A 14,177-nucleotide genomic window follows, 5' to 3' on the forward strand; every position below is an offset into this window, starting at 1 on the left:
GTTATGACTCTGTCATAGTCAATGTTGGTGTGAATGACTTGAGATGTACCTCTCTGTATATATGAAGAGAGACATGATTGAGCTCATTGATTATGTGTCGCAGGCAGGTATGTTCCTATCCTTAAGCAGCATTCTGCGGTCACCCAGAATGATGCCTCAATACAAACAGAAAATGATTGACTTTAGCAGTTGGCTTAGTTTCTGGTGTCATTCCAGGGGGATCCAGTACCTGACAGCCTGGGAAGAATGATGCCTCAGTACAAACAGAAAATGATTGACTTTAACAACTGGCTTAGTTTCTGGTGTCATTTCAGGGGGATCCAGTACCAAACAGCCTGGGAAGATATGATCGACAGTTCATGATACGTTGCCAGAGATAGCCTGCATCTGTCTCACCTGGGCTTCAGGCTTTGGCAAAGGCTCTTGCCTCCCCTATAGTGCCTTTTTTAGGAAAAGTGATGAGGTTAAAACTACCAACATAAACATTTCAACAAAACACAAATTAAAGGTCATGCTGCAAAATGGTAGGAGTATAAACATGAAATTGCACTCATTGCAAGCATTCCTAACCATGGAAAATGATGACATCTGTGCAGTCACCGAAACCTAGTTCAAAGCTGCAGAGAGTACCCCAGCCTTACCTGGCTACTCATCCTATCATACATTCAGACCCCAAATTGTGGGCAGTAAAGCCAAAGAAGGTGGAGTTTTAATGTACATTAAAGACATATGCACCTCCAAGCTGGTCAAATAGTATGATGCACAGGAGACACTCCAGGTGCAGTTAACCATTGACAAGACCCCTATTAAAATCATAGCTAGCTACCAGCCACCAAATCTGACTCAAGATGCCCAGTCCACCTATTTGGAGCTGTTTGAATCTATCGAGATTCAATCCTTTACCCTGATCCTGGGTGACTTTAACTTCCCAAACATACTCATGCCAGAACACAAATGCCCAGAGATTCCTTGATTTTGTCAATGCAAATGCCTTGAAACAGCTAGTCAATACCCCCACAAGGGGTGATAATATCTTAGACTTGATATTAACCAACATGAGTAACCACTGCAGCATCCTATGGTGTCATCCTCCCTGGTAAGATCCAACCACAAAGTGGTCACTTTCAAAGTCACCATGTCCCCAACCCCCCTCTAGCTAGGATCAGACATAAAATTCTCCAAAGCTGATTACAGACTTCTGAGGGATGGTATAAACAGCTTCACAGCCCCCTCCCAGTTTTTAGAAACTGGCACCAATATTCAAAGCTACACTAAAGCACTATACAAGCATTTATATAGATGCATGGAATCAGGAATACCAGACAGGACTAAATCATCCTCCGCAAGGAAGAGTAAACCTGTCTGTTGGATATCTGCAATAAATAAACTCTATAACAAAAGGAAAATATTACTGTCCAAGATTAAGAAGGAGCAGGTGCCCAATTGGAAGCAATATCTCCTTAGCCTGAACAAGCAAATAAGAGCACTAGTGAAATCCTCCAAAGCAAACTTCGAGTCCAAATTGGCAACATCTACTAGAGACAGTACACTAGACACTGAAAGTGTGATAAGAGACTTAGGGACACAGGTGAACAGTGGTCTCACCTTCGATAACCACATCACCACAACAGTCAGGAAATCCTTCTATGTGGCACACCTCATCACTAAGGGCTTTTCATCCAGGAAAAAGGAGGTCATTGTCCCACTGTACTCTTCCCTCATTAGACCCATTATAGAATACAACACCCCATTTGGTATGTACCTCTCAAGACATCTGCAACAACTGGAAAGGCCACAGAAATAACTCACTAAAAGAATCATAGGCCTAAAGCAGATGCCCTATGCTAACTGGCTTAAAAAACTCCAGCTATACTCTGTCGCATATTGTCTACTCAGAGGCAATCTCTGCTTAACATACAAGGCCATGTCAAACCCAGAGTTGTTGGATATGCTACACTTAAAGAAATCCCAATCCCTCAGAGCCACATGCTCCAGGGATCTAAACTTTGTCATCACAATAAACAAAACATGCTGGAGGGATAGGTTCTTGACCCAGAGACTCCCCAGACTCTGGAATAGACTGCCCATACATGTCAAGCAGAGTGCCTCTTTGGCCCTCTTCAAAAGGAACCTTGACGATTGGATGGGAGAAAGGAAATTCACCCCGGGGATTACGTCAGTTGCCCTACTAGACAGGGGTCCAGGGAAGTAAATAGTGTGGGAAGAAATAGCCAGGGAATTGTTATGGCTAGGCTTGTATAGGCCCTAGTGCTGATAGCCTAGTACCAACCTATGAACCTATAAGGCCTTCTTCACATATGCCTGCAACCTCAAAGGAAGCACCCAGATCTGTTCAGAACTGGTGGTCAAGGATACCACATATACAAATGCTGTAGATATAGCAAACTTGCTGGCTGACAGATTTAGCGAAAACTTCACCCCTCTGTCCCCCCATCAGTAAATCAGGACATCACCAGTATCTGCCCCCTTCCCCTTATATCTAGGGAACAGGTCGTCACTTTTCTCTCAAAGGCAAAACATACAGCCTGCATGGGACCTGATAACATCCCAGGCTGCATCCTATGTGAACTCAGGCAGGAACTTGTAGCACCATTAGGCACCCTATTCAACCAAAGCCTGAGTACTGGCTTCATCTCAGCTGAGTGGGGGACAGCCACTGTCATCCCTTTACACAAAGCTGGATCATCCACCAATCCTGGAAATTATACACCCATTAGCCTAACTAGCCTGATCTGCAAGGCCATGGAACAAATTATCGTTGACCTCATTAACAAGGACATTGGCAACCTCCAAACACTTGATCCCTTTGGCTTCATCCAGGAGAGGTCATGTCTGCTACATTTGGTCAACTTCTTTGAGGCAGTCACCAAAGCCATGGACGAGGGGAAGATGGTGCACACCACTTACCTTGACCTGGCCAAAGCCTTTGACACTATTCCCCACTCGGGCATAATAGATAAACTCTCTCAACTAGGCATCAATCCATATATTTAGCAAACTGGGTCACTGATAGAACCCATGCAGTCAAAATATGGGAAACCACCTCAAGCAGTACACCCATAACAAGCAGCATACCCCAGGGTTTGGTTTTGGGGGTCTCTGTTATTTGGGATATACTTTTCTGAGGTGCAGGCCAAAACCAGTGGACTATGGCTGACCAAGTTTGCAGATGACTGCAAACTGGGTGCTGTCATCAATTACCCTACAATTCCCACAGAGAAATGACTGGTGTCAGAAACATGGCCTCAAGCTGAATACCAAAAAATGCATCAGTATCCCCTTTGGGGAGAGTAACGCCCCCACAAATTATCATAGTAATAGCAATGTCCCAAGCATGAAATCAGTCTTGAGGGATTTGGGCACCCAGGTTGATAGCAACCTGACCTTTGACCACCATGTTACTTCCGTTGTACGTAAAGCCTTCTATATGGCTCACCTCATAAGTAAGGGCATCTCATTCGGGGACAAGGAGGTCATAACATCCCTGTATTCTTCCCTTATAAGGCCCATTATTGAGTACAATGCCCCTTTTGGCATGTACCTCACAAAGCACATGCAGCAGCTGGAGAGACCACAGAGGTTCCTCACCAGGAGAATCCAGGGCCTCAAACATCTACCTTACACAGATAAGCTAAAAGCCCTATCCCTCTACTCAGTTTCATATAGACTCCTCAGAGGTGATCTCTGTCTGGCATACAAGCCAATCACGGACTCCACCTTGATGGGATTGCTGCATATCCGCAAGTGAAGCTCCACTCGAGTAATCTGCATGCTCTGCCTCAAACCGGTCTGTGATATCAACAAGACTTGTTGGCAGGACAGACTTTTTTGTCCCAGAGACTCCCCCATCTATGGAATAGACTCCCTCTCCACATCAAGCAGAGTACCTCTTTACCTCCTTTTTAAGCACAACCTGGATAACTGGATGGGAAACAGAAAAAATACCCCTGGGATTCCACCCATGTCCCAGCTGGACAGGGGCATCGGGTGCTGATTTGTCTAAACATGGGCTAAACTCTTGGCTAGGCTCATAAGAGCCTCAGGGCCAACAGTCTAGTAACCTCCTATGAGCCTATGAATTAGAAATCAGTGGAGTTCCCTCCAAAATACTGACTACATACAACTACCAAGGCCATCATTTTATTTTCCAGATATTCTCTAAAATTTCTCATGAGATCTGGAACTGCATCCTTGAAATTAGTTCCTGTTTTAGAGACACTGGATAGCCAACAATCTTACATGCTTGTTGTAGATTCTGGCCTTACTTCTGGTATTACTGTATGGATTATTTTCATTCCCTGTGATACCACTTTACATCACTAGATTTAATGGAGGTGGTGCAAGTCTTCCTATCTGTGGCTTCATTGCCACTACTAACAATTTTCATGGTTAAATTGTGTGATTTTGGTATATTTTTTTATATTTCTGGCTGAATTCTGACAACTTACCAGTTTAAACTCTAAACTGTCATGCTTGTTATTATTCATTCTGTGGTATAATTTATTGTAGATTTAACATTTATTTCTATCAGAGTTTGCTAATGTTGCTTCATTCCATATCCCTAATGCCTTTGAATTTTTTATATTTTGTTTTCACTTTCTTGGAGGAATTTCCACATTTACAATATTGTAGCTGTGTTGATTCAATGTTATGTGTAATTTCTGTCTGTTTGTTCAGAGGTAGGTACTAGGCTATCGGCCCTGGGGCCTATATACGCTTAGCCAAAAAAGGTTCCCTGGCTTTTGCCACCCAAGAAAATAATTTTCCTGTGCCCCTGTCAAGCAGTGCCACAGAAGAGATCCCTGGGGTGAATTTTCTATTTCCCATCCAGTCATCATGATTTTTCTTAAAGTGGACCAATGAGGAGCTTTGCTTGACATGAATGGGTAGTTTGTTCCAGAGTATGGGAAGTCTCTGGGACAGGAATCTATCCTTCCAACATGTTCTGTTTATTGTGGTGACAAGGTTTAGGTCTCTGGAGCATGTGATTCAGAGAGATTGGGATTTCTTTAAGTGTAGCATGTCCAACAGCTCTGGGTTTGACATAGCTTTGTATGTTAGGCAGAGATTGCCTCTGAGTAGGCGATATGCGACCGAGTAGAGCTGGAGTTTTTTGAGACAGTCTGCGTATGGCATCTATTTGAGGCCGATAATCCTCTTAGTGAGGCATTTCTGTGGCCTTTCCAACTGTTGCAGGTGTCTTGTGAGATACATGCCAAAAACTGCATTGTGCTCTATAATGGGTCTTATGAGGGATGAGTAGAGGAACAATGACCTTTTTTCTAGAGGAGAACCCTTTTGTGATGAGGTGTGCCACATAGAAGGATTTCCTGGCTACTGTGGTGATGTGGTTATCAAAGGAGAGACTACTGTCCACCTGTGTCCTGAGGTCTCTTATCACACTTTCAGTGTTTAGTGAGCTACCACCTATGTCGTAGTTCATGGGTATCAGGTTTTTCCCAAAGGGGATGACAATGCACTTCTTGGCATAGAGCTTGAGGCCATGACTTTGACACCAAGCATCTGTCTCTCTGAGGCCCTTTTGTAGAATGCCTACATCATTAGGTGATTCTATTATGGCTCCCAGTTTGCAGTCATCTGCGAACTTTGTTAGCCAAAGACCTTCTGTGCTGGCCTGCACTTCAGAGAAGTAGATGCCGAACAGGATAGGATCCAGGACCGAACCCTGTGGTACTCCACTCATCACTGGTCTGAAGTCGGACTTGGAGTCGGCTACATTTACTGTGTGGGTTCTGTCAGTGAGCCAGTTGGCCACCCATCTTGTGACATAGGGATTTATGTCCAGTTTAGTAAGTTTAGCTATAATTCCAGAGTGGAGGATGGTATTGAAAGTCTTGGCGAGGTTAAGATAGGCTGTGTGCACTACCTTGCCCTCGTCTATGGCTCTAGTGACTGCTTCAAAGAAGTCAGTCAGGTTTAGTGTGATCTACCTTTTACAAACCTAAACTGAGTGGGGTCTAGGGTTTGGAGGTTACCTATGTCTTTGTTTATAAGCTCCAAGATGATACGTTCCATGGCCTTGCAGACCAGGCTCACCAGCCTAATGAGGTAGTAGTTTCTGGGGTCCATGGTTGCACCCCCTTTGTGGAGTGGGATATCCGTCGCTGTGCGCCATTCAGTAGGAACATAGTCTGAGATGAGGCTATGACTGAACATGGTACTTATTTGGGGTGCCAGTTCATTCTGTAGTTCGTGCAGTATGCAACCTGGGATGTTGTCTGGTCCCATGGATGCTGAGTTCTTGGCTTTGGAGATTGCGGTCTTTACTTGTTCAACTATGATTACAGGGGCTTTGCATTCTTCTGGTATTAAGATGGCCCCATTGGAGGGTGAGTAGGGGGTACAGTTAGCACTGAACCTATCTGCCAGGATGTTGGCAATATTGGTTGGTTGGTTCTGTATATTTAGTGCCATTGTGCTGTAGCTCAGGGCAGATTTGAGTGTTGCCATTGAGATTCTTGATATAGCTGTAGAACTCTTTGTGGTTGTCTCTGGAATCAGTGGCAATTTTATTTTCATAACTGGCTTTGGAGGATTTTATGTGGGATCTCAGCTTCTTGCTGAGGCTGACCAGGGAGCTCCTCCAATCTTGAGATTTTACTCTTTTTTGCAACAACTTCTTCCTTCTGTTGTAGAGTTTGTTTATAGCAGGGGGCCACCAGATTGGCTTTCCTTTTTTGGAGGATAGCATATTGGTTCTGTTGGGGATGGCACGATCCATGCACTTGTGTATCTACTTATACAGTGCATTTGTGTAAGATTCAGCAGTCATACCTCTATTTTCCTTCTGCATGAGTGTCGTGAAGTTTGCCACTTCTGTCTTAAGAATCATGAAGTTGATTTTGGAGTATTTTTTGACGGCGGTTTCCTTAATGGGGGTGGGGTGGGATATGGATGTCTAGGGTGATTAGTTTGTGGTCGGATCTGACCAGCAAGCAGTTGATCTCTGGTGTGGAACACCAGTTACCCATATTGGTAATGACCAGGTCCAGGATATTGCTGCCCCTGGTGGAGGTGTGGACAAGCTGATCCAAGGTGTTAGAATTTATGAATTCCAGAAAACGCTGAGAGAATGAGTTGGTACATGAGTAGTTTTCCCAGTTGATGGTGGGGTAGTTGAAATCGCCCATAATTAAGGTAATGGGTTGTACCTTAATATTTTGCAGTATCTTAAGAAATTAAGAGTGGGAATCCTGGGGCATGGTGGGGTATCTGTAACAAGCTACAACCTGGATTGCAGTCTTGCCCAGTGTTAGTTGCACTTGGATAATTTTGGATACATTATGTTGAGCAACTATCCTGGAGGTGTGGATATCCTAAATGAATATGGACACACCTCCGCCTTTAGTGTTTCGGTGCAGGTTAGGTGGCCGAAAGGTGTGGTATGAATTATAGCCTGGTAACGCAGGGGTGGTCTCTGAAGCCTTGAACCAGGTCTCTGTCACTGCACAGATGTCGATGTTCTCCATTTTAAGGAGTGCCTCGAGTGAGTCTATTTTGAGGTTTAGACTTCAAGCTTTAAGTAGCATTACCCTCAGCATTTGCTTACTTGTACCTGTTATGGTGGTGAATTTAACATTTGAACCTTGCCTAAAAAAGGCACTATAGGGGTGGCAAGAGCCTTAGCCAGTATCCGGAATCCCTGGGGCGACAGGTGCAGGCCATCTCTGGCCAAGCATCATGGTCTGTCAACCATGTCGCCCCAGGCAGACAGATACTGGATCCCCTTAGAATGACACCAGAAGCTTAGTCAATTGTTGAAGTCAATCATTTTGTCCTTGTCCCATGGTATCATTCTGGGAGATGGCAGGATGCTACTCAGGGCTAGGGTCATACCTGCCTAGGCTACAAGATCCGAGAGCACCTCCATGTCTCTTTTCATGTAGCCCAGGGTGGTACATCTCAGGTCATTCACACCAACATGGACAATGACAAAGTCATATTTTACTTGTTGTGGAGTGACCTGAGTGCATGCATTATGTGGTGGATCCTGGCACCCGACAGGCAGCTGACAGTAACTTTCTCCTTGTTTAGCCTGGTGAGTGGGACATCAGTGTGTCTCACTGTAGAGTCACCTATGACTAGTGTGTTGGGTACATTGTTTTGCCTTATGGGCTGAGGTTGAGTAGCACACTGATTTTGTGGGCTATGTGTCATTTGTGCAGTGTTGGGGGGATGGTTGTCTGCATTTCAGCTTGGGAGGTCTCTGTTGCTTGGGCAGATTTTTATTGAGAGCCTCCGTGAATGTGGGTGTGTGTTTTGTGTTTCGGTGTATGGCGTTTGGTAGTGTGGGTTTTAAAGAACTATGTCTTGAGTGTGGTGTGGTGCAGGTGTTAACCTTCTCCTCTTGACTGTCTAGTCCATTCTTGGCTGGATAAAGCTTAGCTTCCAGTTTGGCTATATAAGTGCATCTCTCACAGGTTGTAGTGTTGGGTTGTAGGAGGAGAGGGTTGTCAGTGTACATGAGGCAATTGGTACATTGCCCCAAGATGCCCAGATTCATCAGGTGGCAGGAGAAAATACCGGGAGCTGACCCATGGACATGCCTGTATAGGTGCTTATTAATTTGAGTACGAAGAACTGTTTTCCTCTTGACAAGTGAGGAAAGATGAGTGCTGTAGTAATTTGTAGTTTATTTAGTGCTTACAACAAGTTCTGAGCAAGTGCTGAGCACAAGGAAACAGTTTTGGGTACTAAAACTAAAAAACTGGCTAGTTCTAGCTAAACCTCACTAGTTTTAGCACCAATTCCAAGAAGAGAAGCAGGCTACAGCCTGTTTGGTGATCCACAGTCTTGTCCCAGATGATGCAAGAGTCTGCAGGCTTGTAGCTTTTTTCTGGTAGAATGCCTCAAATAGCAACCAGACCAATCAGTAATGTTAGGCACAGACACTCACTCTCCAACCAGAAAGAGTCTGGAATCAATGCACTCTGCTCCTACTCTCACCAGGATCAGAATATAAGCACAGATTCTAAGCCGTCACATATAAAGCAGTTATTACGCTTTCTGGTGATCAGCAGTCTCCAGGAAATAATGTAACTGCACTCCTTCTCTCACCAGGTGAAAACAGAAGCACTAATCCCAAGATGACTACTGAGAGGCAGAATGTGGGCTCTGCAATAACTGGTGGTCTTGCAATAGATGCTTAAAGGTAAGATGAAAAAAAAGGTTATCCTAAACACTGCAGTGTGCACTAGAGGAGTTAAATGTGAAAGTATGTAACTTAAGTTTTACCTGTCTACAAATTAAGTTTTATGGAGAGTCACTATTTTTAAAACAGCAAGATAGATTGAAAGGGGGTGGTCACTTCTGTATTCTGGTGCTATAGAATACAGCAGGGTGGCCAATAAATTTAAATAGTTGAAGGGGAGTTATTTATTGCATTTACGTATATGGCCCCAGTCAAGGATGAAAATGGTCCTCAGACCAGTCTACTAATCCAATTAACAAAGGTTAAATAAATAAAACAGAGATGTTACTTTTTATATTTAGTTGATGTAGATTGCTTTCATCCTGCATACTGATAACTGTGGATCTAGGCAGTTTAGTGTAGCCTATCTAGCAGCATCTTTTGGGGAAGTGGTAGGAACCAGCTTAGTGATAGAAAACCCAAGCAGACAGAGGGAGAACAGGCACACTCGATAGAGACAATGACCAGAAGGCAAGACTAAATTCCAGATCCTAGATCTTAACCTTTGGACTACCATGGTGAGTGCCATTTTTCAAGAAATATAGATGCGGGTAAGAATATATTGCAGTTTGTCCGGTAGGGGTATAAAAGAAATGTGTGTGTGTGTGTGTGTGTGTGTGTGTGTGTGTTGCTCAAAAATAACTGAGTTATCAAGTAATTTAAATGATGATGTATTATTAATGCAAACACACTGGATATCTGAAACATAGATGGTGATGTAAACAGCATGGAACTGGTTTGGGTGCAACTTATTTTGTCCTAGCCCCCTTCAAGAATACACATGAACAACAAATAACATTTGATGACCTTTATTCATTGCCAACATAACTTTATTATATCATTTCAAATGTTAATTGTAATAAGAATAACCTTGTAACCATAACATGTAAAATCCCTGTAACAAACAACAGGGCAGCGTCCCCACTCACCCTGCCCAAACAAGCAGCATCCATATCACTACTCACTTATTATTATCAATCAAGCAATGTCCTACCACTCACTTTTATCCCCCAAGCTCATAGAAGCAGCACCCAACACCAAGAGGGGCACCAGAAGTGGGACAAGCCTGCCCCTCTTCTCCACCCACCAGCCTGACCACAGGCTGTTCTCCCTCTCCTACAAAGGTTAGAAATGATGCACTGTGAGCACTCTAAATAGGTTCATAGGTTGGTACTAGGCTATCAGTCCTAGGGACTATACAAGCCTAGCCATAACAATTCCCTGGCTATTTCTTCCCACACTATTTACTTTCCTGGACCCCTGTCTAGCAGGGCGACTAACGTGATCCCCGGGGTGAATTTTCTTTCTCCCATCCAATCGTCAAGGTTCCTTTTGAAGAGGGCCAAAGAGGCACTTTGCTTGACATGTATGGGCAGTCTATTCCAGAGTCTGAGGAGTCTCTGGGTCAGGAACCTATCCCTCCAGCATGTTTAGTTAACTTAAATTGTCAGACAGTGGACTTTCACCAAACCTTCTAAAAATAAACTTAAATGTACATTAAACAAATCTAAACCAAATTTATTCAAGTGCACCCCATCGGATGTAAACCAAGCTGGGCCCTTGAGATCAAAATCCGTATGGTCTATTGTATACATACCCTAAGCAATCAACTGCCACGATAGCCAACAATTAATTAACATCCGTGTGCACTCCAAAGCCTTAAAACTAGGTAAATTCTTCCAACACAAATGCGGTGCTGTTGCTGACCATACACTGCACATGCCTAAATATAATGTCTGTAACATAACCAGATCATCCTTTATCCTATCTAGCAACTGCCTCTTAGGAATTATTCCCAAATCATTACCAGCCAAATGGATCACCAATATTCGAGGAACCCCCATCAATTCAACTTCAACCTTAAGCTGAGCCCACCTAAGACCTCTAATTCCATGCTAACTGTCCACCCCAATCAATGCAAACCCAAGTCCTTTCTATCCATCCTAACTGCAGCCTTCTTTGCCACCCTATGAATATATGAATGGCCGAAGATGACACTCTCCTTTCCTGAAAGACAAAAAAATACATTAATTATCAATTAAAGCCATTACCTAATATAAGATAAAAAAGCATTTGAAGACCACCTCTCCACTCTCTGGATGACCTCAAGGGATTTACTTTCCCTTGCCAAATCTGAAGTCCTACCAATTTGAAAAGAATAAATGGAAACCTCTCACCCAGAAAACCCATATGATGCAGAGCCCTTCTTATTAGATATACAAAATGATTACCCATTACTACCTTACCCCCTCCAAAAAGCAAGGGCTGAGGGCTCCTCACATAAGTCCACATCAGTTCTACATTCCAACCCACTGGACAAAGCCCATCACTAGAAAAAACATAACATCTCTCTAAACTAATGACCCTATCAGCTCTGACACGAGAAATGCCCCAAAATACATAAACACAAAGTAACCCACAAAACATAATCCACTGACTCACCATCCACTAAAGATAAACCCTTCAATTAAACTTTCAAAACCTGACTTGTCAATGGCCAACTCATATCCATATTCACACCAACCATTCTACCCTATCCTCTCAACATATGCAAAACGTTCCATGACTTTGTGAAATCATGCAGCCCAGCCACCTGTACAAATATACTACCTTGCCCCCCTAGCTTGAGAGAAGTATTGCAATAATAGCTCCTCTGACCAAACCCCTTCATCCTCAGGCAACTGTAAAATAAATTTATCAAAATCATATAATGCCCTATCATATGATCTCATGGTAGATGCTGCCCAAAACTGCTACACCAACCTTCTAGTTACGTCAATCCAAGATGCCACACCTCATCTGGTAATACCATTGGCTCTTCCTCTGACCCTAGGGCCAACTGTTGAAATGTGGAAAACTGAAATTCAGACCAACTGTCAGCAATCTCATTGCTAACCCCTGCCACATGCAAACCCGTCAAAGAAAAATGTATTAAACTCTGCAAAACCAACCTATGTAAAACTAACAACAATTCAGATCTCATAGTCTTTGCTTGCAGAACATGCACCACCACCATATTATCTGAATTAAAAATGACCCTATTTGTCCTCAACAGCTCCCGCCAAACTACTGATGCAACCCAGATTGGTATTAATTCCAAAAAGGCAACATGCCTCTTCCACTCATCCTTCCAGTCCACCAGCCAATGAACAGCAACTTATTCCCTCCCAAAAAATGCACCCATTCCAATACCCCCAGCTGCATCTGTAAATAATTGCACTTCCCCTTGACCAACCCAATCCATATGCCAAAAGGAAATGCTATTAAACCACTCCAAAAAAGGGCAACCAAAGTGCCAAATCAGCCCACACCAACTTGCTAATCCTGACCCAATGATGTTTGCTCTTCCCTTCTTTTAACAAGAAGGCCACTGACCTGCAAAAGGTATACCCTGGATGAACTGCCCGACATGCAAAATTTAGAAACCCTACAAGTTCCATAACCACCCTAATCTGCACCTTATCCTTGCACACCACCCGCATAATCTTCTCCTTCAAATGGGCTATCTTATCAGCTGGCAAGCAAAGCAACCCACATTCTGTATCCACCAATGCACCCAAGAAATCCAATGCCTTAGCTGGGCCTTCCAACTTCTGCCTAGCCAATGGAAACCCCAACACATCACACGTCCACAAAAATTCTAGCAAATCTTCCAATACTCCCCCAAGCCCCTCACCTGCTATCAAGAAATCATCTAGGTAATGCATCTCCTTCTGTGTATCCACCCACTGCTGCCAAACCCAATGAAATACAGTGCTAAATTTCTCAAAAGTAATACAAGCTACTGAGCATCCCACTGGCATAGACTTATTAAAGTAAAATTTGTTCTCAGCTACCATGCCTAATAATGGTTACTCCTCCTCCTGTACCAGCAAAAGGCAAAATGTGGAAATAATGTCCACCTTCAACAACCATGGATCCTTAAACCCACGAATAACCTTCACGGCATCATCCAAGGATCCATAACTGATCTTAGCATCCTCAACTTAAATAAAGTCACTAACAGAGCTCCCTACTGGGTACAACAAATGGTGAATCAACTGGAACTCACCAGTCACCTTCTGAGGAGCAAGACCCAAAAGTGAAACATTAAAACTTTCAAAGGGGGAGCTATCAAAAGGTCCCAACAACCTAGCCACCTGCTGTTCTTTCTCAACCAAACCTTCCAATATATCATCCTTTCCCTGTACAAATCACAAATTCTTATAGACTACCATATCCCCTACCACTGTTGATTTAATAAAAAACTCTCAAGAAAAGCTCTCCACTAATTCTTCCTTAAGAGAAAAATCATAAAATTGCTGGAGCATATGCCGCAATACCTGAACCTTAACGAGAGAATGCATCTCTCAGCCATCCCCTTGCCTCCCCAAAAGGACTTCCCTCGTTGCCCATGAAAATTCCCCCTACCTTGGAGATTCTGAAACCCCTGAAGAAAAGAAGGTAAAACACCCACATCAGTAGAAAGTGAATCCGGAGTCACTAAATTAATCTCCCACTGACCACACTGTACCACTGAAGGACTCCTCACACACTTTGAACAAACATACAAATATTTACACACAGCCCACAAGCAACATCACACATAAAAACCCCAACATACTACCCCCTTTTCTCCCTACTATTGCCCCTCTACTAACCACCCCAAAGCTGTCCATCATAGTAGCTAGCCATATGTCCGGATGTCTAACCTCCCAGTGGGAGAGTGATCAACTGCTTTTTGCTTCTGAAACCTCTAATCATATCACAACCAAGCAGGCCCCACCTGCAAATGCTGAATCTCCTGAATTGTAAGAAAGTAGCCCAAGACTGGTAAAGCCAAAGAAGTATCCTTCTCCAGCCAAATTTCCATGCAGTAGATGAAACCTACCACCCAATTATACCATGTCTTAAGGTCGCAGCTGGCAAAAAGTCCTTGCTTTTCGCTGTTTCCAATTCTACCAAT

The sequence above is a fragment of the Protopterus annectens genome, chromosome 16.part0 (assembly GCF_019279795.1).
Source record: "Protopterus annectens isolate FY-2018-M chromosome 16.part0, PAN1.0, whole genome shotgun sequence".
Lineage (NCBI taxonomy): Eukaryota > Metazoa > Chordata > Ceratodontiformes > Protopteridae > Protopterus > Protopterus annectens.